Here is a 25,564-nt window from a genome sequence, read left to right as displayed (position 1 = left end):
CTGGAGCTCATCCCAGACTGTGCCACCAGAGGATGGCTAGGATTGCAACTGACTGTAAGGGTCTGGGGCCAGACACCAGAGAGCCCCGAGAAGGGGTGTTTGCCACGCACTGCTTCTTAGAAGCAGGACTGGGCTATATGGGGAGTGCCTGGGAAGGCACTGCTCGCCTGTCTCTGTTGCTGCATGTGTGGCCAGTTGTGTTGGTGCCCTGTGAATGCGTGTGCGCGTGTGCGGGGGGCTGCTGGAGGTCGTAGTCCGCCTCGCCACTGGCTGGACCTGGGTCCAGGGGAAACCAGCAGCCTGGCACCTCGCAGCCCGGAGGAGGAGGACTCGCCTGGCTCCTGCAGCCATAACTTCTTCCATCGCAAAAAGAGTCCAGTGGGCTGTGAGTGCGCCCAGGATGGTGGGTGCAGAAGGCCTGTCTGCAGAGGGGTGCTCCTCCACGGAAGCTGCCCTGGTGAGCCGTGGCTCAGAGGAGGCAGGGGACAGTCACTCAGCGAACGAACGGCGCTAGCAAGAGCGTCTCAGAGAAGCAGCAGTTGCTTCAGGTGTATCGGACGGGCAATGGTGTTGCATCGAGTCAGGGGCAGGGGGAGGGGGGCAACTGGCTTTTATCACAGCGTTTGCTCAGGGGTCCTGAGAGGAATGTAGCTGCGGGATACAACACGGCTTGGAGAGCCCGTCTGCCCCGCCAGGTGCCCTGGATCTGGCACTTGGGGCCAGCAATGCTGGGAGAGCTGGGGCCTGTGCAGGATTTACGTGCCAAGCCCACAGCTGGGAGATCAGTGCTTAATGCCCGTTGAGGAGGGGCTCCACACCGCGGTCGTCACTGCTACTGGGGTGCTTCTGGGGAGAGCAGAGGGCATACTCACTGTAAGGTCAGGAGGAAGGCGAAGAGAGGGAAAACAGCTGTGGTCTAAGCACTGGGGAGGAGGTGGACTTGTAGAAGGAAAAGTCTCTTCCGTGGCTTCTGTGTGGAGATGCAGAGAAGCCTGATGCTCCCTGGGGATGCATCGGAAGCAGGTCTGACCTCAAGCACAGCGTTTGTCTCAGCACCAGGCCTCCTGTCTGCTTCCGCTGCCCCCCGAGCCACAGCTGTGGAGAAGGAAGGCAGCACCTCCAGAATGAGGGTGCTGCCTCCTTTGCGAGAAGCATGAGAGGCTTCTGCAAAGGGCTCGGCTGCTCTCCTGAAGAGCCCTCTGACTGTACGGTGCCCCATGGCCCTGGAGAAAGGCTCCACTTGGGCACAGCCGGGGAGACAGAGAGAGCCCGCGGCTCAGCCAAGACTGCGTGGCTCTGTCCTGCTAGTGGCGGAGCAGCAAGAAGGGGGCAGCCGGGAGGTCCCATGGTGTAATGGTGAGCACTCTGGACTCTGAATCCAGCGATCTGAGTTCAAGTCTCAGTGGGACCTCATGCTTCTGCCTCACTGGGGGCTTTCCTCAGCTCTTGGCATATTTCACACCCTTGCATTGCCCTTGCCATAAAAAAAAAAAAAAAAAAAAAAAAAAAAAAAAAAAACTGTGTTTTGTAGAGTGCTTACACACTCTAGCCTGCCTGCCTTCCCTGCCCTCCAGCTCTGTTCTTGCACTGTTTCCCAATCACAGGAGCCCACCTCTGCCTGCCACTGGCAGCAATGTCTCTGCTCCTGCCTTTTGCCCATCTAGCTCTTATGGGGCTGTAGCTCTTTCCGCAGGACCCCTCTGTAGCTCTTAAGGGCCCTGGCTTGCTCCTGGCACCATCTCTCCTCTCTTGTCCCCTGAGAGCTGCTTCTGGCAGAGGGATCCGGCAGGGAGTCAGCTGGTTCTGGCAGAGGGATGCCTCGGTAGGAGTGGGCACAGCTGCAGGGGGTGTAGCTCAGTGGGAGAGCATTTGACTGCAGATCAAGAGGTCCCTGGTTCAACTCCAGGTGCCCCCTCCACGGCTGCTTTTCTTCTTGGAGCGTCTGCTTTGCCTTGGACTGCTTCCCCACCCCTCAGGGCGAGGGCTGCGGGGGCCAGCCCAGCATGGGCCTCTTGCAGCTTCTCTGTCTCTGGGCTCTCTTCCCGCCTCAAGACACCCTTGGGGAAAAGTTTTCCCTTTCCTTAAGATGCGGCACCTGCCAGCGAGGCCAAGAGCAGCCCTTCTTGCTTCCCAGGGGCCGTGCTGCCGCTGCTCTGTTGGGAGCTGGAGGGCACCAGCTGAGAGAAACCCACCTGTGGGGAGACCTCCCACCCTTGCCTAGCACACAGGTCACGGTCTCTGACCCCAGGGGATGCTCTGCTGATGTCACTGGTAACACCATGTCCTGCTTCCAGCTCTTGCCATAAAGAGGACCAGACTGGCCACATGTAGCCTGCACAGCTGGAGGGTCCATGGCTGCAGGGCTGGGCTGCAGCGTGGTCTTTCCAGGCAGCGCAAAAGGGGATGGTGCCCCGTAGTTGGCAGGATTCGAACCTGCGCGGGGAAACCCCAGTGGATTTCTAGTCCATCGCCTTCACCACTCGGCCACAACTACCTGCCCCAAAGGCCTCTGCTGCAGTCAGCAGGTGCCGTGGGCTGCGATGTCTGGCTCCCTGGGAGGTTCAGGGCCAGGCTGCGCCGGCAGATGCCCTTTCCGCTCTTCAGACACGGTGCAGTTGGGCACCAGAGGCACCTGCTGCCAGGGCCTGAGAAGCCTCAAGGGGCATACCGCCAGGGCTATGGCTGCAGCTCCTAGTGCCTCGTCCTCAGGCTGGCCTCTGGCATATGCTGACGCTGGAGGATGGCTTCACTCTCCCTCTGCCATCTGCATGGTGGGAGGGGAGGAAAGGAAGGGAGCAGTGTGAGGCATCCAGTGATGGTGGAGTGGGAACGTGTCGGGTCCAGAAGAGGAAGGAGAGAGTAGAAAAGGCAAGAGCAGGAGCGGAGGGGCAAAGACTGCAAGGAACCCATGGCCCCCGAGGTGCGGGGGTATGGAGATGCCGAGGAAGAGCCTGGAGAGGTTGGGAGAGGGGAAAACGTGTGTGCAGGGGGCTGGAAGGAGGAGGCAGAGCCAGTTCACGAACTGCGGGGAGCAGGAGGCAGGCCAGAGTCCGCCTGCGTTGGTGGTGCAGTGGTGAGCAGAGCTGCCTTCCAAGCAGTTCAGGACAGCTTTTGTTCCCAGACAACAGAGACAAAACCTTGCTCTTCCCGGCACCCGCAGAGGCCTGTCCCTCTCCTGGGGAAGTTCCTGCTGGAACACAGCTCAGCTTTCTGCAACAAGTTCTCATCCCCTGAGGGGAGCCGGTGCCCTTGCTGCAGCCTTGCTGCCTGCGCACGCAGCATGGGGCACCCCAGAGAAGCCAGGAGACACAGGCCTGCCTTCAGCAATGCCTGCCATGGTGAAAGCACATGCAAGGGACTGAAGCAGAAGAGCTGTTGAGGGTGGGCGCTTCACTGGCCAGGAGTCAGGGGGAGACCAGCTGCTTGGCGGGCAGCTGTGCTCATCGCAGTGGCAGGAATGCCCACAGGCACATAGCTCCGCCCTGCTCCTCTCAGCAAGCACCTGCATCTGCTCTTCTTCCCCCTCCCTCCACACGACCTCTGGCAACCCTCAGCGACCCCCACCCCAAGCACCTCTGCCTGCTCCCAGGCCTCTAAGAGCCACTGCTGGTTCCCACAGGAACACAGACACCCAGGGACTGCTGTGCAGACATTCTCCAGGCTGCACTGGCTCTACCGGGATCTCTGCTTGTCCTGAGAGAGCCAAGAACACTGCAGCTCACCCTTGGCTTTCACATCATGGACTCGCAGGCCCGGGCTGGTGTGAGCAGAGTGCTCATAGAATCATAGAATCGGGAAGGTTGGAAGGGACCTCCGGAGATCATCTAGTCCACCCCCCCACCCCTGCTCAGCAGGGTCACTTAGAGCATGGTAGACAGGGTTACATCCAGGCGGGCCTTGAAGATCTCCAGAGAAGGAGACTCCAAAACCTCTCTGGGCAACCTGTTCCAGTGCTCCGTCACTCTCCCAGTGAAGAAATTCCCCCTCACATTCAGGCGGAACTTCCCGTGCTTCAGTTTCTGCCCACTGCCTCTTGTCCTGTCACACGGGGCAACTGAAAAGACTTTGTCCTCATCCCCTTGACACCCTCCCTTCAGGTACTTGTACACATTGATAAGATCCTGCCCCCCCCACCCCAGTCTTCTCGTCCCCAGGCTAAAGAGGCCCAGCTCTCGCAGCCTTTCCTCATAGGGCAGGTGCTCCAGCCCTCTGATCACCTTTGTAGCCCTACGCTGGACTCTCTCCAGTAGCTCCATCAGCTGCTGGAGAGGGGGCTCCATGTACTGCACCAGTAGCTCCATGAACTACTGGTGCAGGGGGAGGGTGCATTGCCCCTACGCCCGGGGCAGGGGGAGGCAGCGCGAGGTGGGAGAGGCAGCAGCCTCTGTTCTGCCCCTTTCCCCCTTCCCTAGGCACCCACCTCAGCTTCCTTGGGGTAAAGTCTCTCCGTAGGCTGTGTCCTAATCCATGGACGGGTCTCTGCGCTGCCTCTTTGTCCGTGGGGCTGCACGCTTTCTCTCCTAGGGCCCCCACATGAGGGCGCTGAAGAGAAGTGCACATATGGCACCAGCTGCACAGGGCAGCTAAGGGCTCCCAGCTGAGCAGAGCTGAGCTGCCTGCTTGCTGAGGAGGGGCTCTGCACTGGCAGTCTCTCTGCACTGCTGACACACAGGCCAGAGGAGAGGCGTTTCCTGGCTGGCCCAGAGCTCGACCTGCTGCTGTTGGACATGCTACCAGGCAAGAAGAAGGCTGCTGCTCTGGAAGGCTAAGGATGAGGACTGACAATAAAGCAAATAGGAAAATCACTGCCAGGAGTCCAGTTCCAGGGCTGAGCACTTTCTGCAAGCCTTTTCTGGGGGATGGGGTGGGTGTGCAGGCGGGCACTGGCTCAGGGTGCAGTACTCATGCAGCAGCACCACAGCAGAGAGAGGCTGAGGCACTGTGAGTTCAGGCTTTGGTAGGATCACCCAGAACAGCTGAGACTGGAAGGGACCTCCAGAGGTCACCTCAGTCCAGCTGCCCCCCCCACCCCCCACCCTTTGCTCATGCTAAGTCACCTGGAGCACGTCCAGGCAGGTTTTGACTATCTGCAGAGCAGGAGACTCTCCACAGCCTCTCTGGGAGAGCTGTTTCAGGGCTCTGGAAAAGAGCCAGCTGGCCCGTGCGGGGATTGAACCCGCGAGCTTGGCGTTATTAGCACCACGCTCTAACCAACTGAGCTAACCAGCCAGGGAGTTAGCTGCAGCCGGGGCTTTCAAGCGTCCCCCAAAGGCTGCCCTTCTCAAGGCAGTGATGATGCAGCCAGTGCCGCTGCCCTGGGAGAGCAGCAGCAGCATGGGTGTTTCTCCCTGGAAGGCTGGGGCAGTACTCACGTAAGAATTAACTAATAAGAGAGAGGCGGGGAGAGGGGGAGCTTTCTCGGGGAGTATTTAAGAGCTGGAGCTCTTAGAGAGCTGGTGCCCGGGCAAGTTTGGGGCTCTCCATCCCTGGATATCAAATTCAAATTTGTCAGGGCAAGGCACTGGGCAGCCTGCTCTAGGGTTGGCGCCAGCCCTGCTCTGAGCAGACAGCTGGAGCGGCAGGCTCCTGAGATCCGTTCCTCCCTGAGGCAGTAAGTCGACCATCCAGGATAGTGTCCTCGCGAATGTTTCCAGCTCTCTGGCTGCTGGGAGGAAATGCCCTGCTCTGCACACACAAACGCCAAGTTTTGCAGAAGGAGGAGACCACCGGAGCAGCTCTTTCACCGTGCGCGTGCCACGACCCTGTCCCTTCTTGGGCAGGCAGCGTGGCGATCCCAGGGGATGAGAGAAGCGCTCCCTGGGCATAAACAGTAAAAGCCACCAGAGTGTGGAGCACGGTTCAGGAAAGAACACGTGATTCTTGCTGAGGGCGAGGCAGCTTTGGGGCAGCCGGTGCCAGGGTGTCCTGGAGGAACGGAGAAGACCTGGAGCTCATCCCAGACTGTGCCACCAGAGGATGGCTAGGATTGCAACTGACTGTTAGGGTCTGGGGCCAGACACCAGAGAGCCCCGAGAAGGGGTGTTTGCCACGCACCGCTTCTTAGAAGCAGGACTGGGCTATATGGGGAGTGCCTGGGAAGGCACTGCTCGCCTGTCTCTGTTGCTGCATGTGTGGCCAGTTGTGTTGGTGCCCTGTGAATGCGTGTGCGCGTGTGCGGGGGGCTGCTGGAGGTCGTAGTCCGCCTCGCCACTGGCTGGACCTGGGTCCAGGGGAAACCAGCAGCCTGGCACCTCGCAGCCCGGAGGAGGAGGACTCGCCTGGCTCCTGCAGCCATAACTTCTTCCATCGCAAAAAGAGTCCAGTGGGCTGTGAGTGCGCCCAGGATGGTGGGTGCAGAAGGCCTGTCTGCAGAGGGGTGCTCCTCCACGGAAGCTGCCCTGGTGAGCCGTGGCTCAGAGGAGGCAGGGGACAGTCACTCAGCGAACGAACGGCGCTAGCAAGAGCGTCTCAGAGAAGCAGCAGTTGCTTCAGGTGTATCGGACGGGCAATGGTGTTGCATCGAGTCAGGGGCAGGGGGAGGGGGGCAACTGGCTTTTATCACAGCGTTTGCTCAGGGGTCCTGAGAGGAATGTAGCTGCGGGATACAACACGGCTTGGAGAGCCCGTCTGCCCCGCCAGGTGCCCTGGATCTGGCACTTGGGGCCAGCAATGCTGGGAGAGCTGGGGCCTGTGCAGGATTTACGTGCCAAGCCCACAGCTGGGAGATCAGTGCTTAATGCCCGTTGAGGAGGGGCTCCACACCGCGGTCGTCACTGCTACTGGGGTGCTTCTGGGGAGAGCAGAGGGCATACTCACTGTAAGGTCAGGAGGAAGGCGAAGAGAGGGAAAACAGCTGTGGTCTAAGCACTGGGGAGGAGGTGGACTTGTAGAAGGAAAAGTCTCTTCCGTGGCTTCTGTGTGGAGATGCAGAGAAGCCTGATGCTCCCTGGGGATGCATCGGAAGCAGGTCTGACCTCAAGCACAGCGTTTGTCTCAGCACCAGGCCTCCTGTCTGCTTCCGCTGCCCCCCGAGCCACAGCTGTGGAGAAGGAAGGCAGCACCTCCAGAATGAGGGTGCTGCCTCCTTTGCGAGAAGCATGAGAGGCTTCTGCAAAGGGCTCGGCTGCTCTCCTGAAGAGCCCTCTGACTGTACGGTGCCCCATGGCCCTGGAGAAAGGCTCCACTTGGGCACAGCCGGGGAGACAGAGAGAGCCCGCGGCTCAGCCAAGACTGCGTGGCTCTGTCCTGCTAGTGGCGGAGCAGCAAGAAGGGGGCAGCCGGGAGGTCCCATGGTGTAATGGTGAGCACTCTGGACTCTGAATCCAGCGATCTGAGTTCAAGTCTCAGTGGGACCTCATGCTTCTGCCTCACTGGGGGCTTTCCTCAGCTCTTGGCATATTTCACACCCTTGCATTGCCCTTGCCATAAAAAAAAAAAAAAAAAAAAAAAAAAAACCCTGTGTTTTGTAGAGTGCTTACACACTCTAGCCTGCCTGCCTTCCCTGCCCTCCAGCTCTGTTCTTGCACTGTTTCCCAATCACAGGAGCCCACCTCTGCCTGCCACTGGCAGCAATGTCTCTGCTCCTGCCTTTTGCCCATCTAGCTCTTATGGGCCTGTAGCTCTTTCCGCAGGACCCCTCTGTAGCTCTTAAGGGCCCTGGCTTGCTCCTGGCACCATCTCTCCTCTCTTGTCCCCTGAGAGCTGCTTCTGGCAGAGGGATCCGGCAGGGAGTCAGCTGGTTCTGGCAGAGGGATGCCTCGGTAGGAGTGGGCACAGCTGCAGGGGGTGTAGCTCAGTGGGAGAGCATTTGACTGCAGATCAAGAGGTCCCTGGTTCAACTCCAGGTGCCCCCTCCACGGCTGCTTTTCTTCTTGGAGCGTCTGCTTTGCCTTGGACTGCTTCCCCACCCCTCAGGGCGAGGGCTGCGGGGGCCAGCCCAGCATGGGCCTCTTGCAGCTTCTCTGTCTCTGGGCTCTCTTCCCGCCTCAAGACACCCTTGGGGAAAAGTTTTCCCTTTCCTTAAGATGCGGCACCTGCCAGCGAGGCCAAGAGCAGCCCTTCTTGCTTCCCAGGGGCCGTGCTGCCGCTGCTCTGTTGGGAGCTGGAGGGCACCAGCTGAGAGAAACCCACCTGTGGGGAGACCTCCCACCCTTGCCTAGCACACAGGTCACGGTCTCTGACCCCAGGGGATGCTCTGCTGATGTCACTGGTAACACCATGTCCTGCTTCCAGATCTTGCCATAAAGAGGACCAGACTGGCCACATGTAGCCTGCACAGCTGGAGGGTCCATGGCTGCAGGGCTGGGCTGCAGCGTGGTCTTTCCAGGCAGCGCAAAAGGGGATGGTGCCCCGTAGTTGGCAGGATTCGAACCTGCGCGGGGAAACCCCAGTGGATTTCTAGTCCATCGCCTTCACCACTCGGCCACAACTACCTGCCCCAAAGGCCTCTGCTGCAGTCAGCAGGTGCCGTGGGCTGCGATGTCTGGCTCCCTGGGAGGTTCAGGGCCAGGCTGCGCCGGCAGATGCCCTTTCCGCTCTTCAGACACGGTGCAGTTGGGCACCAGAGGCACCTGCTGCCAGGGCGTGAGAAGCCTCAAGGGGCATACCGCCAGGGCTATGGCTGCAGCTCCTAGTGCCTCGTCCTCAGGCTGGCCTCTGGCATATGCTGACGCTGGAGGATGGCTTCACTCTCCCTCTGCCATCTGCATGGTGGGAGGGGAGGAAAGGAAGGGAGCAGTGTGAGGCATCCAGTGATGGTGGAGTGGGAACGTGTCGGGTCCAGAAGAGGAAGGAGAGAGCAGAAAAGGCAAGAGCAGGAGCGGAGGGGCAAAGACTGCAAGGAACCCATGGCCCCCGAGGTGCGGGGGTATGGAGATGCCGAGGAAGAGCCTGGAGAGGTTGGGAGAGGGGAAAACGTGTGTGCAGGGGGCTGGAAGGAGGAGGCAGAGCCAGTTCACGAACTGCGGGGAGCAGGAGGCAGGCCAGAGTCCGCCTGCGTTGGTGGTGCAGTGGTGAGCAGAGCTGCCTTCCAAGCAGTTCAGGACAGCTTTTGTTCCCAGACAACAGAGACAAAACCTTGCTCTTCCCGGCACCCGCAGAGGCCTGTCTCTCTCCTGGGGAAGTTCCTGCTGGAACACAGCTCAGCTTTCTGCAACAAGTTCTCATCCCCTGAGGGGAGCCGGTGCCCTTGCTGCAGCCTTGCTGCCTGCGCACGCAGCATGGGGCACCCCAGAGAAGCCAGGAGACACAGGCCTGCCTTCAGCAATGCCTGCCATGGTGAAAGCACATGCAAGGGACTGAAGCAGAAGAGCTGTTGAGGGTGGGCGCTTCACTGGCCAGGAGTCAGGGGGAGACCAGCTGCTTGGCGGGCAGCTGTGCTCATCGCAGTGGCAGGAATGCCCACAGGCACATAGCTCCGCCCTGCTCCTCTCAGCAAGCACCTGCATCTGCTCTTCTTCCCCCTCCCTCCACACGACCTCTGGCAACCCTCAGCGACCCCCACCCCAAGCACCTCTGCCTGCTCCCAGGCCTCTAAGAGCCACTGCTGGTTCCCACAGGAACACAGACACCCAGGGACTGCTGTGCAGACATTCTCCAGGCTGCACTGGCTCTACCGGGATCTCTGCTTGTCCTGAGAGAGCCAAGAACACTGCAGCTCACCCTTGGCTTTCACATCATGGACTCGCAGGCCCGGGCTGGTGTGAGCAGAGTGCTCATAGAATCATAGAATCGGGAAGGTTGGAAGGGACCTCCGGAGATCATCTAGTCCACCCCCCCACCCCTGCTCAGCAGGGTCACTTAGAGCATGGTAGACAGGGTTACATCCAGGCGGGCCTTGAAGATCTCCAGAGAAGGAGACTCCAAAACCTCTCTGGGCAACCTGTTCCAGTGCTCCGTCACTCTCCCAGTGAAGAAATTCCCCCTCACATTCAGGCGGAACTTCCCGTGCTTCAGTTTCTGCCCACTGCCTCTTGTCCTGTCACACGGGGCAACTGAAAAGACTTTGTCCTCATCCCCTTGACACCCTCCCTTCAGGTACTTGTACACATTGATAAGATCCTGCCCCCCCCACCCCAGTCTTCTCGTCCCCAGGCTAAAGAGGCCCAGCTCTCGCAGCCTTTCCTCATAGGGCAGGTGCTCCAGCCCTCTGATCACCTTTGTAGCCCTACGCTGGACTCTCTCCAGTAGCTCCATCAGCTGCTGGAGAGGGGGCTCCATGTACTGCACCAGTAGCTCCATGAACTACTGGTGCAGGGGGAGGGTGCATTGCCCCTACGCCCGGGGCAGGGGGAGGCAGCGCGAGGTGGGAGAGGCAGCAGCCTCTGTTCTGCCCCTTTCCCCCTTCCCTAGGCACCCACCTCAGCTTCCTTGGGGTAAAGTCTCTCCGTAGGCTGTGTCCTAATCCATGGACGGGTCTCTGCGCTGCCTCTTTGTCCGTGGGGCTGCACGCTTTCTCTCCTAGGGCCCCCACATGAGGGCGCTGAAGAGAAGTGCACATATGGCACCAGCTGCACAGGGCAGCTAAGGGCTCCCAGCTGAGCAGAGCTGAGCTGCCTGCTTGCTGAGGAGGGGCTCTGCACTGGCAGTCTCTCTGCACTGCTGACACACAGGCCAGAGGAGAGGCGTTTCCTGGCTGGCCCAGAGCTCGACCTGCTGCTGTTGGACATGCTACCAGGCAAGAAGAAGGCTGCTGCTCTGGAAGGCTAAGGATGAGGACTGACAATAAAGCAAATAGGAAAATCACTGCCAGGAGTCCAGTTCCAGGGCTGAGCACTTTCTGCAAGCCTTTTCTGGGGGATGGGGTGGGTGTGCAGGCGGGCACTGGCTCAGGGTGCAGTACTCATGCAGCAGCACCACAGCAGAGAGAGGCTGAGGCACTGTGAGTTCAGGCTTTGGTAGGATCACCCAGAACAGCTGAGACTGGAAGGGACCTCCAGAGGTCACCTCAGTCCAGCTGCCCCTCCCACCCCCCACCCTTTGCTCATGCTAAGTCACCTGGAGCACGTCCAGGCAGGTTTTGACTATCTGCAGAGCAGGAGACTCTCCACAGCCTCTCTGGGAGAGCTGTTTCAGGGCTCTGGAAAAGAGCCAGCTGGCCCGTGCGGGGATTGAACCCGCGACCTTGGCGTTATTAGCACCACGCTCTAACCAACTGAGCTAACCAGCCAGGGAGTTAGCTGCAGCCGGGGCTTTCAAGCGTCCCCCAAAGGCTGCCCTTCTCAAGGCAGTGATGATGCAGCCAGTGCCGCTGCCCTGGGAGAGCAGCAGCAGCATGGGTGTTTCTCCCTGGAAGGCTGGGGCAGTACTCACGTAAGAATTAACTAATAAGAGAGAGGCGGGGAGAGGGGGAGCTTTCTCGGGGAGTATTTAAGAGCTGGAGCTCTTAGAGAGCTGGTGCCCGGGCAAGTTTGGGGCTCTCCATCCCTGGATATCAAATTCAAATTTGTCAGGGCAAGGCACTGGGCAGCCTGCTCTAGGGTTGGCGCCAGCCCTGCTCTGAGCAGACAGCCGGAGCGGCAGGCTCCTGAGATCCGTTCCTCCCTGAGGCAGTAAGTCGACCATCCAGGATAGTGTCCTCGCGAATGTTTCCAGCTCTCTGGCTGCTGGGAGGAAATGCCCTGCTCTGCACACACAAACGCCAAGTTTTGCAGAAGGAGGAGACCACCGGAGCAGCTCTTTCACCGTGCGCGTGCCACGACCCTGTCCCTTCTTGGGCAGGCAGCGTGGCGATCCCAGGGGATGAGAGAAGCGCTCCCTGGGCATAAACAGTAAAAGCCACCAGAGTGTGGAGCACGATTCAGGAAAGAACACGTGATTCTTGCTGAGGGCGAGGCAGCTTTGGGGCAGCCAGTGCCAGGGTGTCCTGGAGGAACGGAGAAGACCTGGAGCTCATCCCAGACTGTGCCACCAGAGGATGGCTAGGATTGCAACTGACTGTTAGGGTCTGGGGCCAGACACCAGAGAGCCCCGAGAAGGGGTGTTTGCCACGCACCGCTTCTTAGAAGCAGGACTGGGCTATATGGGCAGTGCCTGGGAAGGCACTGCTCGCCTGTCTCTGTTGCTGCATGTGTGGCCAGTTGTGTTGGTGCCCTGTGAATGCGTGTGCGCGTGTGCGGGGGGCTGCTGGAGGTCGTAGTCCGCCTCGCCACTGGCTGGACCTGGGTCCAGGGGAAACCAGCAGCCTGGCACCTCGCAGCCCGGAGGAGGAGGACTCGCCTGGCTCCTGCAGCCATAACTTCTTCCATCGCAAAAAGAGTCCAGTGGGCTGTGAGTGCGCCCAGGATGGTGGGTGCAGAAGGCCTGTCTGCAGAGGGGTGCTCCTCCACGGAAGCTGCCCTGGTGAGCCGTGGCTCAGAGGAGGCAGGGGACAGTCACTCAGCGAACGAACGGCGCTAGCAAGAGCGTCTCAGAGAAGCAGCAGTTGCTTCAGGTGTATCGGACGGGCAATGGTGTTGCATCGAGTCAGGGGCAGGGGGAGGGGGGCAACTGGCTTTTATCACAGCGTTTGCTCAGGGGTCCTGAGAGGAATGTAGCTGCGGGATACAACACGGCTTGGAGAGCCCGTCTGCCCCGCCAGGTGCCCTGGATCTGGCACTTGGGGCCAGCAATGCTGGGAGAGCTGGGGCCTGTGCAGGATTTACGTGCCAAGCCCACAGCTGGGAGATCAGTGCTTAATGCCCGTTGAGGAGGGGCTCCACACCGCGGTCGTCACTGCTACTGGGGTGCTTCTGGGGAGAGCAGAGGGCACACTCACTGTAAGGTCAGGAGGAAGGCGAAGAGAGGGAAAACAGCTGTGGTCTAAGCACTGGGGAGGAGGTGGACTTGTAGAAGGAAAAGTCTCTTCCGTGGCTTCTGTGTGGAGATGCAGAGAAGCCTGATGCTCCCTGGGGATGCATCGGAAGCAGGTCTGACCTCAAGCACAGCGTTTGTCTCAGCACCAGACCTCCTGTCTGCTTCCGCTGCCCCCCGAGCCACAGCTGTGGAGAAGGAAGGCAGCACCTCCAGAATGAGGGTGCTGCCTCCTTTGCGAGAAGCATGAGAGGCTTCTGCAAAGGGCTCGGCTGCTCTCCTGAAGAGCCCTCTGACTGTACGGTGCCCCATGGCCCTGGAGAAAGGCTCCACTTGGGCACAGCCGGGGAGACAGAGAGAGCCCGCGGCTCAGCCAAGACTGCGTGGCTCTGTCCTGCTAGTGGCGGAGCAGCAAGAAGGGGGCAGCCGGGAGGTCCCATGGTGTAATGGTGAGCACTCTGGACTCTGAATCCAGCGATCTGAGTTCAAGTCTCAGTGGGACCTCATGCTTCTGCCTCACTGGGGGCTTGCCTCAGCTCTTGGCATATTTCACACCCTTGCATTGCCCTTGCCATAAAAAAAAAAAAAAAAAAAAAAAAAAACCTGTGTTTTGTAGAGTGCTTACACACTCTAGCCTGCCTGCCTTCCCTGCCCTCCAGCTCTGTTCTTGCACTGTTTCCCAATCACAGGAGCCCACCTCTGCCTGCCACTGGCAGCAATGTCTCTGCTCCTGCCTTTTGCCCATCTAGCTCTTATGGGCCTGTAGCTCTTTCCGCAGGACCCCTCTGTAGCTCTTAAGGGCCCTGGCTTGCTCCTGGCACCATCTCTCCTCTCTTGTCCCCTGAGAGCTGCTTCTGGCAGAGGGATCCGGCAGGGAGTCAGCTGGTTCTGGCAGAGGGATGCCTCGGTAGGAGTGGGCACAGCTGCAGGGGGTGTAGCTCAGTGGGAGAGCATTTGACTGCAGATCAAGAGGTCCCTGGTTCAACTCCAGGTGCCCCCTCCACGGCTGCTTTTCTTCTTGGAGCGTCTGCTTTGCCTTGGACTGCTTCCCCACCCCTCAGGGCGAGGGCTGCGGGGGCCAGCCCAGCATGGGCCTCTTGCAGCTTCTCTGTCTCTGGGCTCTCTTCCCGCCTCAAGACACCCTTGGGGAAAAGTTTTCCCTTTCCTTAAGATGCGGCACCTGCCAGCGAGGCCAAGAGCAGCCCTTCTTGCTTCCCAGGGGCCGTGCTGCCGCTGCTCTGTTGGGAGCTGGAGGGCACCAGCTGAGAGAAACCCACCTGTGGGGAGACCTCCCACCCTTGCCTAGCACACAGGTCACGGTCTCTGACCCCAGGGGATGCTCTGCTGATGTCACTGGTAACACCATGTCCTGCTTCCAGATCTTGCCATAAAGAGGACCAGACTGGCCACATGTAGCCTGCACAGCTGGAGGGTCCATGGCTGCAGGGCTGGGCTGCAGCGTGGTCTTTCCAGGCAGCGCAAAAGGGGATGGTGCCCCGTAGTTGGCAGGATTCGAACCTGCGCGGGGAAACCCCAATGGATTTCTAGTCCATCGCCTTCACCACTCGGCCACAACTACCTGCCCCAAAGGCCTCTGCTGCAGTCAGCAGGTGCCGTGGGCTGCGATGTCTGGCTCCCTGGGAGGTTCAGGGCCAGGCTGCGCCGGCAGATGCCCTTTCCGCTCTTCAGACACGGTGCAGTTGGGCACCAGAGGCACCTGCTGCCAGGGCCTGAGAAGCCTCAAGGGGCATACCGCCAGGGCTATGGCTGCAGCTCCTAGTGCCTCGTCCTCAGGCTGGCCTCTGGCATATGCTGACGCTGGAGGATGGCTTCACTCTCCCTCTGCCATCTGCATGGTGGGAGGGGAGGAAAGGAAGGGAGCAGTGTGAGGCATCCAGTGATGGTGGAGTGGGAACGTGTTGGGTCCAGAAGAGGAAGGAGAGAGCAGAAAAGGCAAGAGCAGGAGCGGAGGGGCAAAGACTGCAAGGAACCCATGGCCCCCGAGGTGCGGGGGTATGGAGATGCCGAGGAAGAGCCTGGAGAGGTTGGGAGAGGGGAAAACGTGTGTGCAGGGGGCTGGAAGGAGGAGGCAGAGCCAGTTCACGAACTGCGGGGAGCAGGAGGCAGGCCAGAGTCCGCCTGCGTTGGTGGTGCAGTGGTGAGCAGAGCTGCCTTCCAAGCAGTTCAGGACAGCTTTTGTTCCCAGACAACAGAGACAAAACCTTGCTCTTCCCGGCACCCGCAGAGGCCTGTCTCTCTCCTGGGGAAGTTCCTGCTGGAACACAGCTCAGCTTTCTGCAACAAGTTCTCATCCCCTGAGGGGAGCCGGTGCCCTTGCTGCAGCCTTGCTGCCTGCGCACGCAGCATGGGGCACCCCAGAGAAGCCAGGAGACACAGGCCTGCCTTCAGCAATGCCTGCCATGGTGAAAGCACATGCAAGGGACTGAAGCAGAAGAGCTGTTGAGGGTGGGCGCTTCACTGGCCAGGAGTCAGGGGGAGACCAGCTGCTTGGCGGGCAGCTGTGCTCATCGCAGTGGCAGAAATGCCCACAGGCACATAGCTCCGCCCTGCTCCTCCCAGCAAGCACCTGCATCTGCTCTTCTTCCCCCTCCCTCCACACGACCTCTGGCAACCCTCAGCGTCCCCCACCCCAAGCACCTCTGCCTGCTCCCAGGCCTCTAAGAGCCACTGCTGGTTCCCACAGGAACACAGACACCCAGGGACTGCTGTGCTTCTCCAGGCTGCACTGGCTCTACTGGGATCTCTGCTTGTCCTGAGAGAGCCAAGAACACTGCAGCTCACCCTTGGCTTTCACATCATGGACTCGCAGGCCCGGGCTGGTGTGAGCAGAGTGCTCATAGAATCATAGAATCGGGAAGGTTGGAAGGCACCTCCGGAGATCATCTAGTCCACCCCCCCCCCGCCCCCGCTCAGCAGGGTCACTTAGAGCATGGTAGACAGGGTTACATCCAGGCGGGCCTTGAAGATCTCCAGAGAAGGAGACTGCAAAACCTCTCTGGGCAACCTGTTCCAGTGCTCCGTCACTCTCCCAGTGAAGAAATTCCCCCTCACATTCAGGCGGAACTTCCCGTGCTTAGGTTTCTGCACACTGCCTCTTGTCCTGTCACACGGGGCAACTGAAAAGACTTTGTCCTCATCCCCTTGACACCCTCCCTTCAGGTACTTGTACACATTGATAAGATCCCGCCCCCCCCACCCCAGTCTTCTCGTCCCCAGGCTAAAGAGGCCCAGCTCTCGCAGCCTTTCCTCATAGGGCAGGTGCTCCAGCCCTCTGATCACCTTTGTAGCCCTACGCTGGACTCTCTCCAGTAGCTCCATCAGCTGCTGGAGAGGGGGCTCCATGTACTGCACCAGTAGCTCCATGAACTACTGGTGCAGGGGGAGGGTGCATTGCCCCTACGCCCGGGGCAGGGGGAGGCAGCGCGAGGTGGGAGAGGCAGCAGCCTCTGTTCTGCCCCTTTCCCCCTTCCCTAGGCACCCACCTCAGCTTCCTTGGGGTAAAGTCTCTCCGTAGGCTGTGTCCTAATCCATGGACGGGTCTCTGCGCTGCCTCTTTGTCTGTGGGGCTGCACGCTTTCTCTCCTAGGGCCCCCACATGAGGGCGCTGAAGAGAAGTGCACATATGGCACCAGCTGCACAGGGCAGCTAAGGGCTCCCAGCTGAGCAGAGCTGAGCTGCCTGCTTGCTGAGGAGGGGCTCTGCACTGGCAGTCTCTCTGCACTGCTGACACACAGGCCAGAGGAGAGGCGTTTCCTGGCTGGCCCAGAGCTCGACCTGCTGCTGTTGGACATGCTACCAGGCAAGAAGAAGGCTGCTGCTCTGGAAGGCTAAGGATGAGGACTGACAATAAAGCAAATAGGAAAATCACTGCCAGGAGTCCAGTTCCGGGGCTGAGCACTTTCTGCAAGCCTTTTCTGGGGGATGGGGTGGGTGTGCAGGCGGGCACTGGCTCAGGGTGCAGTACTCATGCAGCAGCACCACAGCAGAGAGAGGCTGAGGCACTGTGAGTTCAGGCTTTGGTAGGATCACCCAGAACAGCTGAGACTGGAAGGGACCTCCAGAGGTCACCTCAGTCCAGCTGCCCCCCCCACCCCCCACCCTTTGCTCATGCTAAGTCACCTGGAGCACGTCCAGGCAGGTTTTGACTATCTGCAGAGCAGGAGACTCTCCACAGCCTCTCTGGGAGAGCTGTTTCAGGGCTCTGGAAAAGAGCCAGCTGGCCCGTGCGGGGATTGAACCTGCGACCTTGGCGTTATTAGCACCACGCTCTAACCAACTGAGCTAACCAGCCAGGGAGTTAGCTGCAGCCAGGGCTTTCAAGCGTCCCCCAAAGGCTGCCCTTCTCAAGGCAGTGATGATGCAGCCAGTGCCGCTGCCCTGGGAGAGCAGCAGCAGCATGGGTGTTTCTCCCTGGAAGGCTGGGGCAGTACTCACGTAAGAATTAACTAATAAGAGAGAGGCGGGGAGAGGGGGAGCTTTCTCGGGGAGTATTTAAGAGCTGGAGCTCTTAGAGAGCTGGTGCCCGGGCAAGTTTGGGGCTCTCCATCCCTGGATATCAAATTCAAATTTGTCAGGGCAAGGCACTGGGCAGCCTGCTCTAGGGTTGGCGCCAGCCCTGCTCTGAGCAGACAGCCGGAGCGGCAGGCTCCTGAGATCCGTTCCTCCCTGAGGCAGTAAGTCGACCATCCAGGATAGTGTCCTCGCGAATGTTTCCAGCTCTCTGGCTGCTGGGAGGAAATGCCCTGCTCTGCACACACAAACGCCAAGTTTTGCAGAAGGAGGAGACCACCGGAGCAGCTCTTTCACCGTGCGCGTGCCACGACCCTGTCCCTTCTTGGGCAGGCAGCGTGGCGATCCCAGGGGATGAGAGAAGCGCTCCCTGGGCGTAAACAGTAAAAGCCACCAGAGTGTGGAGCACGATTCAGGAAAGAACACGTGATTCTTGCTGAGGGCGAGGCAGCTTTGGGGCAGCCAGTGCCAGGGTGTCCTGGAGGAACGGAGAAGACCTGGAGCTCATCCCAGACTGTGCCACCAGAGGATGGCTAGGATTGCAACTGACTGTTAGGGTCTGGGGCCAGACACCAGAGAGCCCCGAGAAGGGGTGTTTGCCACGCACCGCTTCTTAGAAGCAGGACTGGGCTATATGGGCAGTGCCTGGGAAGGCACTGCTCGCCTGTCTCTGTTGCTGCATGTGTGGCCAGTTGTGTTGGTGCCCTGTGAATGCGTGTGCGCGTGTGCGGGGGGCTGCTGGAGGTCGTAGTCCGCCTCGCCACTGGCTGGACCTGGGTCCAGGGGAAACCAGCAGCCTGGCACCTCGCAGCCCGGAGGAGGAGGACTCGCCTGGCTCCTGCAGGCATAACTTCTTCCATCGCAAAAAGAGTCCAGTGGGCTGTGAGTGCGCCCAGGATGGTGGGTGCAGAAGGCCTGTCTGCAGAGGGGTGCTCCTCCACGGAAGCTGCCCTGGTGAGCCGTGGCTCAGAGGAGGCAGGGGACAGTCACTCAGCGAACGAACGGCGCTAGCAAGAGCGTCTCAGAGAAGCAGCAGTTGCTTCAGGTGTATCGGACGGGCAATGGTGTTGCATCGAGTCAGGGGCAGGGGGAGGGGGGCAACTGGCTTTTATCACAGCGTTTGCTCAGGGGTCCTGAGAGGAATGTAGCTGCGGGATACAACACGGCTTGGAGAGCCCGTCTGCCCCGCCAGGTGCCCTGGATCTGGCACTTGGGGCCAGCAATGCTGGGAGAGCTGGGGCCTGTGCAGGATTTACGTGCCAAGCCCACAGCTGGGAGATCAGTGCTTAATGCCCGTTGAGGAGGGGCTCCACACCGCGGTCGTCACTGCTACTGGGGTGCTTCTGGGGAGAGCAGAGGGCACACTCACTGTAAGGTCAGGAGGAAGGCGAAGAGAGGGAAAACAGCTGTGGTCTAAGCACTGGGGAGGAGGTGGACTTGTAGAAGGAAAAGTCTCTTCCGTGGCTTCTGTGTGGAGATGCAGAGAAGCCTGATGCTCCCTGGGGATGCATCGGAAGCAGGTCTGACCTCAAGCACAGCGTTTGTCTCAGCACCAGGCCTCCTGTCTGCTTCCGCTGCCCCCCGAGCCACAGCTGTGGAGAAGGAAGGCAGCACCTCCAGAATGAGGGTGCTGCCTCCTTTGCGAGAAGCATGAGAGGCTTCTGCAAAGGGCTCGGCTGCTCTCCTGAAGAGCCCTCTGACTGTACGGTGCCCCATGGCCCTGGAGAAAGGCTCCACTTGGGCACAGCCGGGGAGACAGAGAGAGCCCGCGGCTCAGCCAAGACTGCGTGGCTCTGTCCTGCTAGTGGCGGAGCGGCAAGAAGGGGGCAGCCGGGAGGTCCCATGGTGTAATGGTGAGCACTCTGGACTCTGAATCCAGCGATCTGAGTTCAAGTCTCAGTGGGACCTCATGCTTCTGCCTCACTGGGGGCTTGCCTCAGCTCTTGGCATATTTTACACTCTTGCATTGCCCTTGTCAAAAAAAAAAAAAAAAAAGAAAAGAAAAATACCCCCTATGTTGGGTAGAGTGCTTACACACTCTAGCCTGCCTGCCTTCGCTGCCCTCCAGCTCTGTTCTTGCACTGTTTCCCAATCACAGGAGCCCACCTCTGCCTGCCACTGGCAGCAATGTCTCTGCTCCTGCCTTTTGCCCATCTAGCTCTTATGGGCCTGTAGCTCTTTCCGCAGGACCCCTCTGTAGCTCTTAAGGGCCCTGGCTTGCTCCTGGCACCATCTCTCCTCTCTTGTCCCCTGAGAGCTGCTTCTGGCAGAGGGATCCGGCAGGGAGTCAGCTGGTTCTGGCAGAGGGATGCCTCGGTAGGAGTGGGCACAGCTGCAGGGGGTGTAGCTCAGTGGGAGAGCATTTGACTGCAGATCAAGAGGTCCCTGGTTCAACTCCAGGTGCCCCCTCCACGGCTGCTTTTCTTCTTGGAGCGTCTGCTTTGCCTTGGACTGCTTCCCCACCCCTCAGGGCGAGGGCTGCGGGGGCCAGCCCAGCATGGGCCTCTTGCAGCTTCTCTGTCTCTGGGCTCTCTTCCCACCTCAAGACACCCTTGGGGAAAAGTTTTCCCTTTCCTTAAGATGCGGCACCTGCCAGCGAGGCCAAGAGCAGCCCTTCTTGCTTCCCAGGGGCCGTGCTGCCGCTGCTCTGTTGGGAGCTGGAGGGCACCAGCTGAGAGAAACCCACCCGTGGGGAGACCTCCCACCCTTGCCTAGCACACAGGTCGCGGTCTCTGACCCCAGGGGATGCTCTGCTGATGTCACTGGTAACACCATGTCCTGCTTCCAGCTCTTGCCATAAAGAGGACCAGACTGGCCACATGTAGCGTGCACAGCTGGAGGGTCCACGGCTGCAGGGCTGGGCTGCAGCGTGGTCTTTCCAGGCAGCGCAAAAGGGGATGGTGCCCCGTAGTTGGCAGGATTCGAACCTGCGCGGGGAAACCCCAATGGATTTCTAGTCCATCGCCTTCACCACTCGGCCACAACTACCTGCCCCAAAGGCCTCTGCTGCAGTCAGCAGGTGCCGTGGGCTGCGATGTCTGGCTCCCTAGGAGGTTCAGGGCCAGGCTGCGCCGGCAGATGCCCTTTCCGCTCTTCAGACACGGTGCAGTTGGGCACCAGAGGCACCTGCTGCCAGGGCCTGAGAAGCCTCAAGGGGCATACCGCCAGGGCTATGGCTGCAGCTCCTAGTGCCTCGTCCTCAGGCTGGCCTCTGGCATATGCTGACGCTGGAGGATGGCTTCACTCTCCCTCTGCCATCTGCATGGTGGGAAGGGAGGAAAGGAAGGGAGCAGTGTGAGGCATCCAGTGGTGGTGGAGTGGGAACGTGTCGGGTCCAGAAGAGGAAGGAGAGAGCAGAAAAGGCAAGAGCAGGAGCGGAGGGGCAAAGACTGCAAGGAACCCGTGGCCCCCGAGGTGCGGGGGTATGGAGATGCCGAGGAAGAGCCTGGAGAGGTTGGGAGAGGGGGAAACGTGTGTGCAGGGGGCTGGAAGGAGGAGGCAGAGCCAGTTCACGAACTGCGGGGAGCAGGAGGCAGGCCGGAGTCCGCCTGCGTTGGTGGTGCAGTGGTGAGCAGAGCTGCCTTCCAAGCAGTTCAGGACAGCTTTTGTTCCCAGACAACAGAGACAAAACCTTGCTCTTCCCGGCACCCGCAGAGGCCTGTCCCTCTCCTGGGGAAGTTCCTGCTGGAACACAGCTCAGCTTTCTGCAACAAGTTCTCATCCCCTGAGGGGAGCCGGTGCCCTTGCTGCAGCCTTGCTGCCTGCGCACGCAGCATGGGGCACCCCAGAGAAGCCAGGAGACACAGGCCTGCCTTCAGCAATGCCTGCCATGGTGAAAGCACATGCAAGGGACTGAAGCAGAAGAGCTGTTGAGGGTGGGCGCTTCACTGGCCAGGAGTCAGGGGGAGACCAGCTGCTTGGCGGGCAGCTGTGCTCATCGCAGTGGCAGGAATGCCCACAGGCACATAGCTCCGCCCTGCTCCTCCCAGCAAGCACCTGCATCTGCTCTTCTTCCCCCTCCCTCCACACGACCTCTGGCAACCCTCAGCGACCCCCACCCCAAGCACCTCTGCCTGCTCCCAGGCCTCTAAGAGCCACTGCTGGTTCCCACAGGAACACAGACACCCAGGGACTGCTGTGCAGACATTCTCCAGGCTGCACTGGCTCTACCGGGATCTCTGCTTGTCCTGAGAGAGCCAAGAACACTGCAGCTCACCCTTGGCTTTCACATCATGGACTCGCAGGCCCGGGCTGGTGTGAGCAGGGTGCTCATAGAATCATAGAATCGGGAAGGTTGGAAGGGACCTCCGGAGATCATCTAGTCCACCCCCCCCCCTGCTCAGCAGGGTCACTTAGAGCATGGTAGACAGGGTTACATCCAGGCAGGCCTTGAAGATCTCCAGAGAAGGAGACTCCAAAACCTCTCTGGGCAACCTGTTCCAGTGCTCCGTCACTCTCCCAGTGAAGAAATTCCCCCTCACATTCAGGCGGAACTTCCCGTGCTTCAGTTTCTGCCCACTGCCTCTTGTCCTGTCACACGGGGCAACTGAAAAGACTTTGTCCTCATCCCCTTGACACCCTCCCTTCAGGTACTTGTACACATTGATAAGATCCTGCCCCCCCCACCCCAGTCTTCTCGTCCCCAGGCTAAAGAGGCCCAGCTCTCGCAGCCTTTCCTCATAGGGCAGGTGCTCCAGCCCTCTGATCACCTTTGTAGCCCTACGCTGGACTCTCTCCAGTAGCTCCATCAACTGCTGGAGAGGGGGCTCCATGTACTGCTCCTGTAGCTCCATGAACTACTGGTGCAGGGGGAGGGTGCATTGCCCCTACGCCCGGGGCAGGGGGAGGCAGCGCGAGGTGGGAGAGGCAGCCTCTGTTCTGCCCCTTTCCCCCTTCCCTAGGCACCCACCTCAGCTTCCTTGGGGTAAAGTCTCTCCGTAGGCTGTGTCCTAATCCACGGACGGGTCTCTGCGCTGCCTCTTTGTCCGTGGGGCTGCACGCTTTCTCTCCTAGGGCCCCCACATGAGGGCGCTGAAGAGAAGTGCACATATGGCACCAGCTGCACAGGGCAGCTAAGGGCTCCCAGCTGAGCAGAGCTGAGCTGCCTGCTTGCTGAGGAGGGGCTCTGCACTGGCAGTCTCTCTGCACTGCTGACACACAGGCCAGAGGCCAGAGGAGAGGCGTTTCCTGGCTGGCCCAGAGCTCGACCTGCTGCTGTTGGACATGCTACCAGGCAAGAAGAAGGCTGCTGCTCTGGAAGGCTAAGGATGAGGACTGACAATAAAGCAAATAGGAAAATCACTGCCAGGAGTCCAGTTCCGGGGCTGAGCACTTTCTGCAAGCCTTTTCTGGGGGGATGGGGTGGGTGTGCAGGCGGGCACTGGCTCAGGGTGCAGTACTCATGCAGCAGCACCACAGCAGAGAGAGGCTGAGGCACTGTGAGTTCAGGCTTTGGTAGGATCACCCAGAACAGCTGAGACTGGAAGGGACCTCCAGAGGTCACCTCAGTCCACCGGCCCCTCCACCCCCCACCCTTTGCTCATGCTAAGTAACCTGGAGCACGTCCAGGCAGGTTTTGACTATCTACAGAGCAGGAGACTCTCCACAGCCTCTCTGGGAGAGCTGTTTCAGGGCTCTGGAAAAGAGCCAGCTGGCCTGTGCGGGGATTGAACCCGCGACCTTGGCGTTATTAGCACCACGCTCTAACCAACTGAGCTAACCAGCCAGGGAGTTAGCTGCAGCCAGGGCTTTCAAGCGTCCCCCAAAGGCTGCCCTTCTCAAGGCAGTGATGATGCAGCCAGTGCCGCTGCCCTGGGAGAGCAGCAGCAGCATGGGTGTTTCTCCCTGGAAGGCTGGGGCAGTACTCACGTAAGAATTAACTAATAAGAGAGAGGTGGGGAGCGGGGGAGATTTCTCGGGGAGTATTTAAGAGCTGGAGCTCTTAGAGAGCTGGTGCCCGGGCAAGTTTGGGGCTCTCCATCCCTGGATATCAAATTCAAATTTGTCAGGGCAAGGCACTGGGCAGCCTGCTCTAGGGTTGGCGCCAGCCCTGCTCTGAGCAGACAGCCAGAGCGGCAGGCTCCTGAGATCCGTTCCTCCCTGAGGCAGTAAGTCAACCATCCAGGATAGTGTCCTCGCATATGTTTCCAGCTCTCTGGCTGCTGGGAGGAAATGCCCTGCTCTGCACACACAAACACCAAGTTTTGCAGAAGGAGGAGACCACCGGAGCAGCTCTTTCACCGTGCGCGTGCCACGACCCTGTCCCTTCTTGGGCAGGCAGCGTGGCGATCCCAGGGGATGAGAGAAGCGCTCCCTGGGCATAAACAGTAAAAGCCACCAGAGTGTGGAGCACGATTCAGGAAAGAACACATGATTCTTGCTGAGGGCGAGGCAGCTTTGGGGCAGCCGGTGCCAGGGTGTCCTGGAGGAACGGAGAAGACCTGGAGCTCATCCCAGACTGTGCCACCAGAGGATGGCTAGGATTGCAACTGACTGTTAGGGTCTGGGGCCAGACACCAGAGAGCCCCGAGAAGGGGTGTTTGCCACGCACCGCTTCTTAGAAGCAGGACTGGGCTATATGGGGAGTGCCTGGGAAGGCACTGCTCGCCTGTCTCTGTTGCTGCATGTGTGGCCAGTTGTGTTGGTGCCCTGTGAATGCGTGTGCACGTGTGCGGGGGGCTGCTGGAGGTCGTAGTCCGCCTCGCCACTGGCTGGACCTGGGTCCAGGGGAAACCAGCAGCCTGGCACCTCGCAGCCCGGAGGAGGAGGACTCGCCTGGCTCCTGCAGCCATAACTTCTTCCATCGCAAAAAGAGTCCAGTGGGCTGTGAGTGCGCCCAGGATGGTGGGTGCAGAAGGCCTGTCTGCAGAGGGGTGCTCCTCCACGGAAGCTGCCCTGGTGAGCCGTGGCTCAGAGGAGGCAGGGGACAGTCACTCAGCGAACGAACGGCGCTAGCAAGAGCGTCTCAGAGAAGCAGCAGTTGCTTCAGGTGTATCGGACGGGCAATGGTGTTGCATCGAGTCAGGGGCAGGGGGAGGGGGGCAACTGGCTTTTATCACAGCGTTTGCTCAGGGGTCCTGAGAGGAATGTAGCTGCGGGATACAACACGGCTTGGAGAGCCCGTCTGCCCCGCCAGGTGCCCTGGATCTGGCACTTGGGGCCAGCAATGCTGGGAGAGCTGGGGCTGTGCAGGATTTACGTGCCAAGCCCACAGCTGGGAGATCAGTGCTTAATGCCCGTTGAGGAGGGGCTCCACACCGCGGTCGTCACTGCTACTGGGGTGCTTCTGGGGAGAGCAGAGGGCACACTCACTGTAAGGTCAGGAGGAAGGCGAAGAGAGGGAAAACAGCTGTGGTCTAAGCACTGGGGAGGAGGTGGACTTGTAGAAGGAAAAGTCTCTTCCGTGGCTTCTGTGTGGAGATGCAGAGAAGCCTGATGCTCCCTGGGGATGCATCGGAAGCAGGTCTGACCTCAAGCACAGCGTTTGTCTCAGCACCAGACCTCCTGTCTGCTTCCGCTGCCCCCCGAGCCACAGCTGTGGAGAAGGAAGGCAGCACCTCCAGAATGAGGGTGCTGCCTCCTTTGCGAGAAGCATGAGAGGCTTCTGCAAAGGGCTCGGCTGCTCTCCTGAAGAGCCCTCTGACTGCACGGTGCCCCATGGCCCTGGAGAAAGGCTCCACTTGGGCACAGCCGGGGAGACAGAGAGAGCCCGCGGCTCAGCCAAGACTGCGTGGCTCTGTCCTGCTAGTGGCGGAGCAGCAAGAAGGGGGCAGCCGGGAGGTCCCATGGTGTAATGGTGAGCACTCTGGACTCTGAATCCAGCGATCTGAGTTCAAGTCTCAGTGGGACCTCATGCTTCTGCCTCACTGGGGGCTTGCCTCAGCTCTTGGCATATTTTACACTCTTGCATTGCCCTTGTCAAAAAAAAAAAAAAAAAAGAAAAGAAAAATACCCCCTATGTTGGGTAGAGTGCTTACACACTCTAGCCTGCCTGCCTTCGCTGCCCTCCAGCTCTGTTCTTGCACTGTTTCCCAATCACAGGAGCCCACCTCAGCCTGCCACTGGCAGCAATGTCTCTGCTCCTGCCTTTTGCCCATCTAGCTCTTATGGGCCTGTAGCTTTTTCCGCAGGACCCCTCTGTAGCTCTTAAGGGCCCTGGCTTGCTCCTGGCACCATCTCTCCTCTCTTGTCCCCTGAGAGCTGCTTCTGGCAGAGGGATCTGGCAGGGAGTCAGCTGGTTCTGGCA

The 25,564-nt window shown here is 59.8% G+C and overlaps 17 non-coding genes across 17 annotated transcripts; 9 read left to right on the top strand and 8 right to left on the bottom strand.

Moving 5' to 3' along the window:
• The first annotated feature begins 1,339 nt into the window (after positions 1–1,339).
• On the top strand, positions 1,340–1,411 carry TRNAQ-CUG (transfer RNA glutamine (anticodon CUG)). The gene has a single exon. It is a non-coding gene; the product is annotated as a tRNA-Gln (tRNA).
• Positions 1,412–1,843: 432 nt separating this feature from the next.
• TRNAC-GCA (transfer RNA cysteine (anticodon GCA)) lies at positions 1,844–1,915 on the top strand. Its single transcript has one exon. It is a non-coding gene; the product is annotated as a tRNA-Cys (tRNA).
• Positions 1,916–2,412: 497 nt separating this feature from the next.
• On the bottom strand, positions 2,413–2,494 carry TRNAS-AGA (transfer RNA serine (anticodon AGA)). The gene has a single exon. It is a non-coding gene; the product is annotated as a tRNA-Ser (tRNA).
• A 2,661-nt stretch (positions 2,495–5,155) lies between these two features.
• TRNAI-AAU (transfer RNA isoleucine (anticodon AAU)) lies at positions 5,156–5,229 on the bottom strand. The gene has a single exon. It is a non-coding gene; the product is annotated as a tRNA-Ile (tRNA).
• Positions 5,230–7,283: 2,054 nt separating this feature from the next.
• TRNAQ-CUG (transfer RNA glutamine (anticodon CUG)) lies at positions 7,284–7,355 on the top strand. The gene has a single exon. It is a non-coding gene; the product is annotated as a tRNA-Gln (tRNA).
• A 426-nt stretch (positions 7,356–7,781) lies between these two features.
• Positions 7,782–7,853, top strand: TRNAC-GCA (transfer RNA cysteine (anticodon GCA)). The gene has a single exon. It is a non-coding gene; the product is annotated as a tRNA-Cys (tRNA).
• Positions 7,854–8,350: 497 nt separating this feature from the next.
• On the bottom strand, positions 8,351–8,432 carry TRNAS-AGA (transfer RNA serine (anticodon AGA)). The gene has a single exon. It is a non-coding gene; the product is annotated as a tRNA-Ser (tRNA).
• A 2,661-nt stretch (positions 8,433–11,093) lies between these two features.
• Positions 11,094–11,167, bottom strand: TRNAI-AAU (transfer RNA isoleucine (anticodon AAU)). The gene has a single exon. It is a non-coding gene; the product is annotated as a tRNA-Ile (tRNA).
• Positions 11,168–13,221: 2,054 nt separating this feature from the next.
• Positions 13,222–13,293, top strand: TRNAQ-CUG (transfer RNA glutamine (anticodon CUG)). The gene has a single exon. It is a non-coding gene; the product is annotated as a tRNA-Gln (tRNA).
• A 424-nt stretch (positions 13,294–13,717) lies between these two features.
• TRNAC-GCA (transfer RNA cysteine (anticodon GCA)) lies at positions 13,718–13,789 on the top strand. Its single transcript has one exon. It is a non-coding gene; the product is annotated as a tRNA-Cys (tRNA).
• A 497-nt stretch (positions 13,790–14,286) lies between these two features.
• Positions 14,287–14,368, bottom strand: TRNAS-AGA (transfer RNA serine (anticodon AGA)). The gene has a single exon. It is a non-coding gene; the product is annotated as a tRNA-Ser (tRNA).
• Positions 14,369–17,027: 2,659 nt separating this feature from the next.
• Positions 17,028–17,101, bottom strand: TRNAI-AAU (transfer RNA isoleucine (anticodon AAU)). Its single transcript has one exon. It is a non-coding gene; the product is annotated as a tRNA-Ile (tRNA).
• Positions 17,102–19,155: 2,054 nt separating this feature from the next.
• TRNAQ-CUG (transfer RNA glutamine (anticodon CUG)) lies at positions 19,156–19,227 on the top strand. Its single transcript has one exon. It is a non-coding gene; the product is annotated as a tRNA-Gln (tRNA).
• A 429-nt stretch (positions 19,228–19,656) lies between these two features.
• TRNAC-GCA (transfer RNA cysteine (anticodon GCA)) lies at positions 19,657–19,728 on the top strand. Its single transcript has one exon. It is a non-coding gene; the product is annotated as a tRNA-Cys (tRNA).
• A 497-nt stretch (positions 19,729–20,225) lies between these two features.
• Positions 20,226–20,307, bottom strand: TRNAS-AGA (transfer RNA serine (anticodon AGA)). Its single transcript has one exon. It is a non-coding gene; the product is annotated as a tRNA-Ser (tRNA).
• Positions 20,308–22,970: 2,663 nt separating this feature from the next.
• On the bottom strand, positions 22,971–23,044 carry TRNAI-AAU (transfer RNA isoleucine (anticodon AAU)). Its single transcript has one exon. It is a non-coding gene; the product is annotated as a tRNA-Ile (tRNA).
• Positions 23,045–25,097: 2,053 nt separating this feature from the next.
• Positions 25,098–25,169, top strand: TRNAQ-CUG (transfer RNA glutamine (anticodon CUG)). Its single transcript has one exon. It is a non-coding gene; the product is annotated as a tRNA-Gln (tRNA).
• Positions 25,170–25,564: the final 395 nt, after the last annotated feature.

Source organism: Rhea pennata, chromosome 10 (assembly GCF_028389875.1).
Source record: "Rhea pennata isolate bPtePen1 chromosome 10, bPtePen1.pri, whole genome shotgun sequence".
Classification (NCBI taxonomy): Eukaryota; Metazoa; Chordata; class Aves; order Rheiformes; family Rheidae; genus Rhea; species Rhea pennata.
Note: the sequence above shows the minus strand (reverse complement) of the source record. Positions and strands in the feature narration are given on the sequence as shown.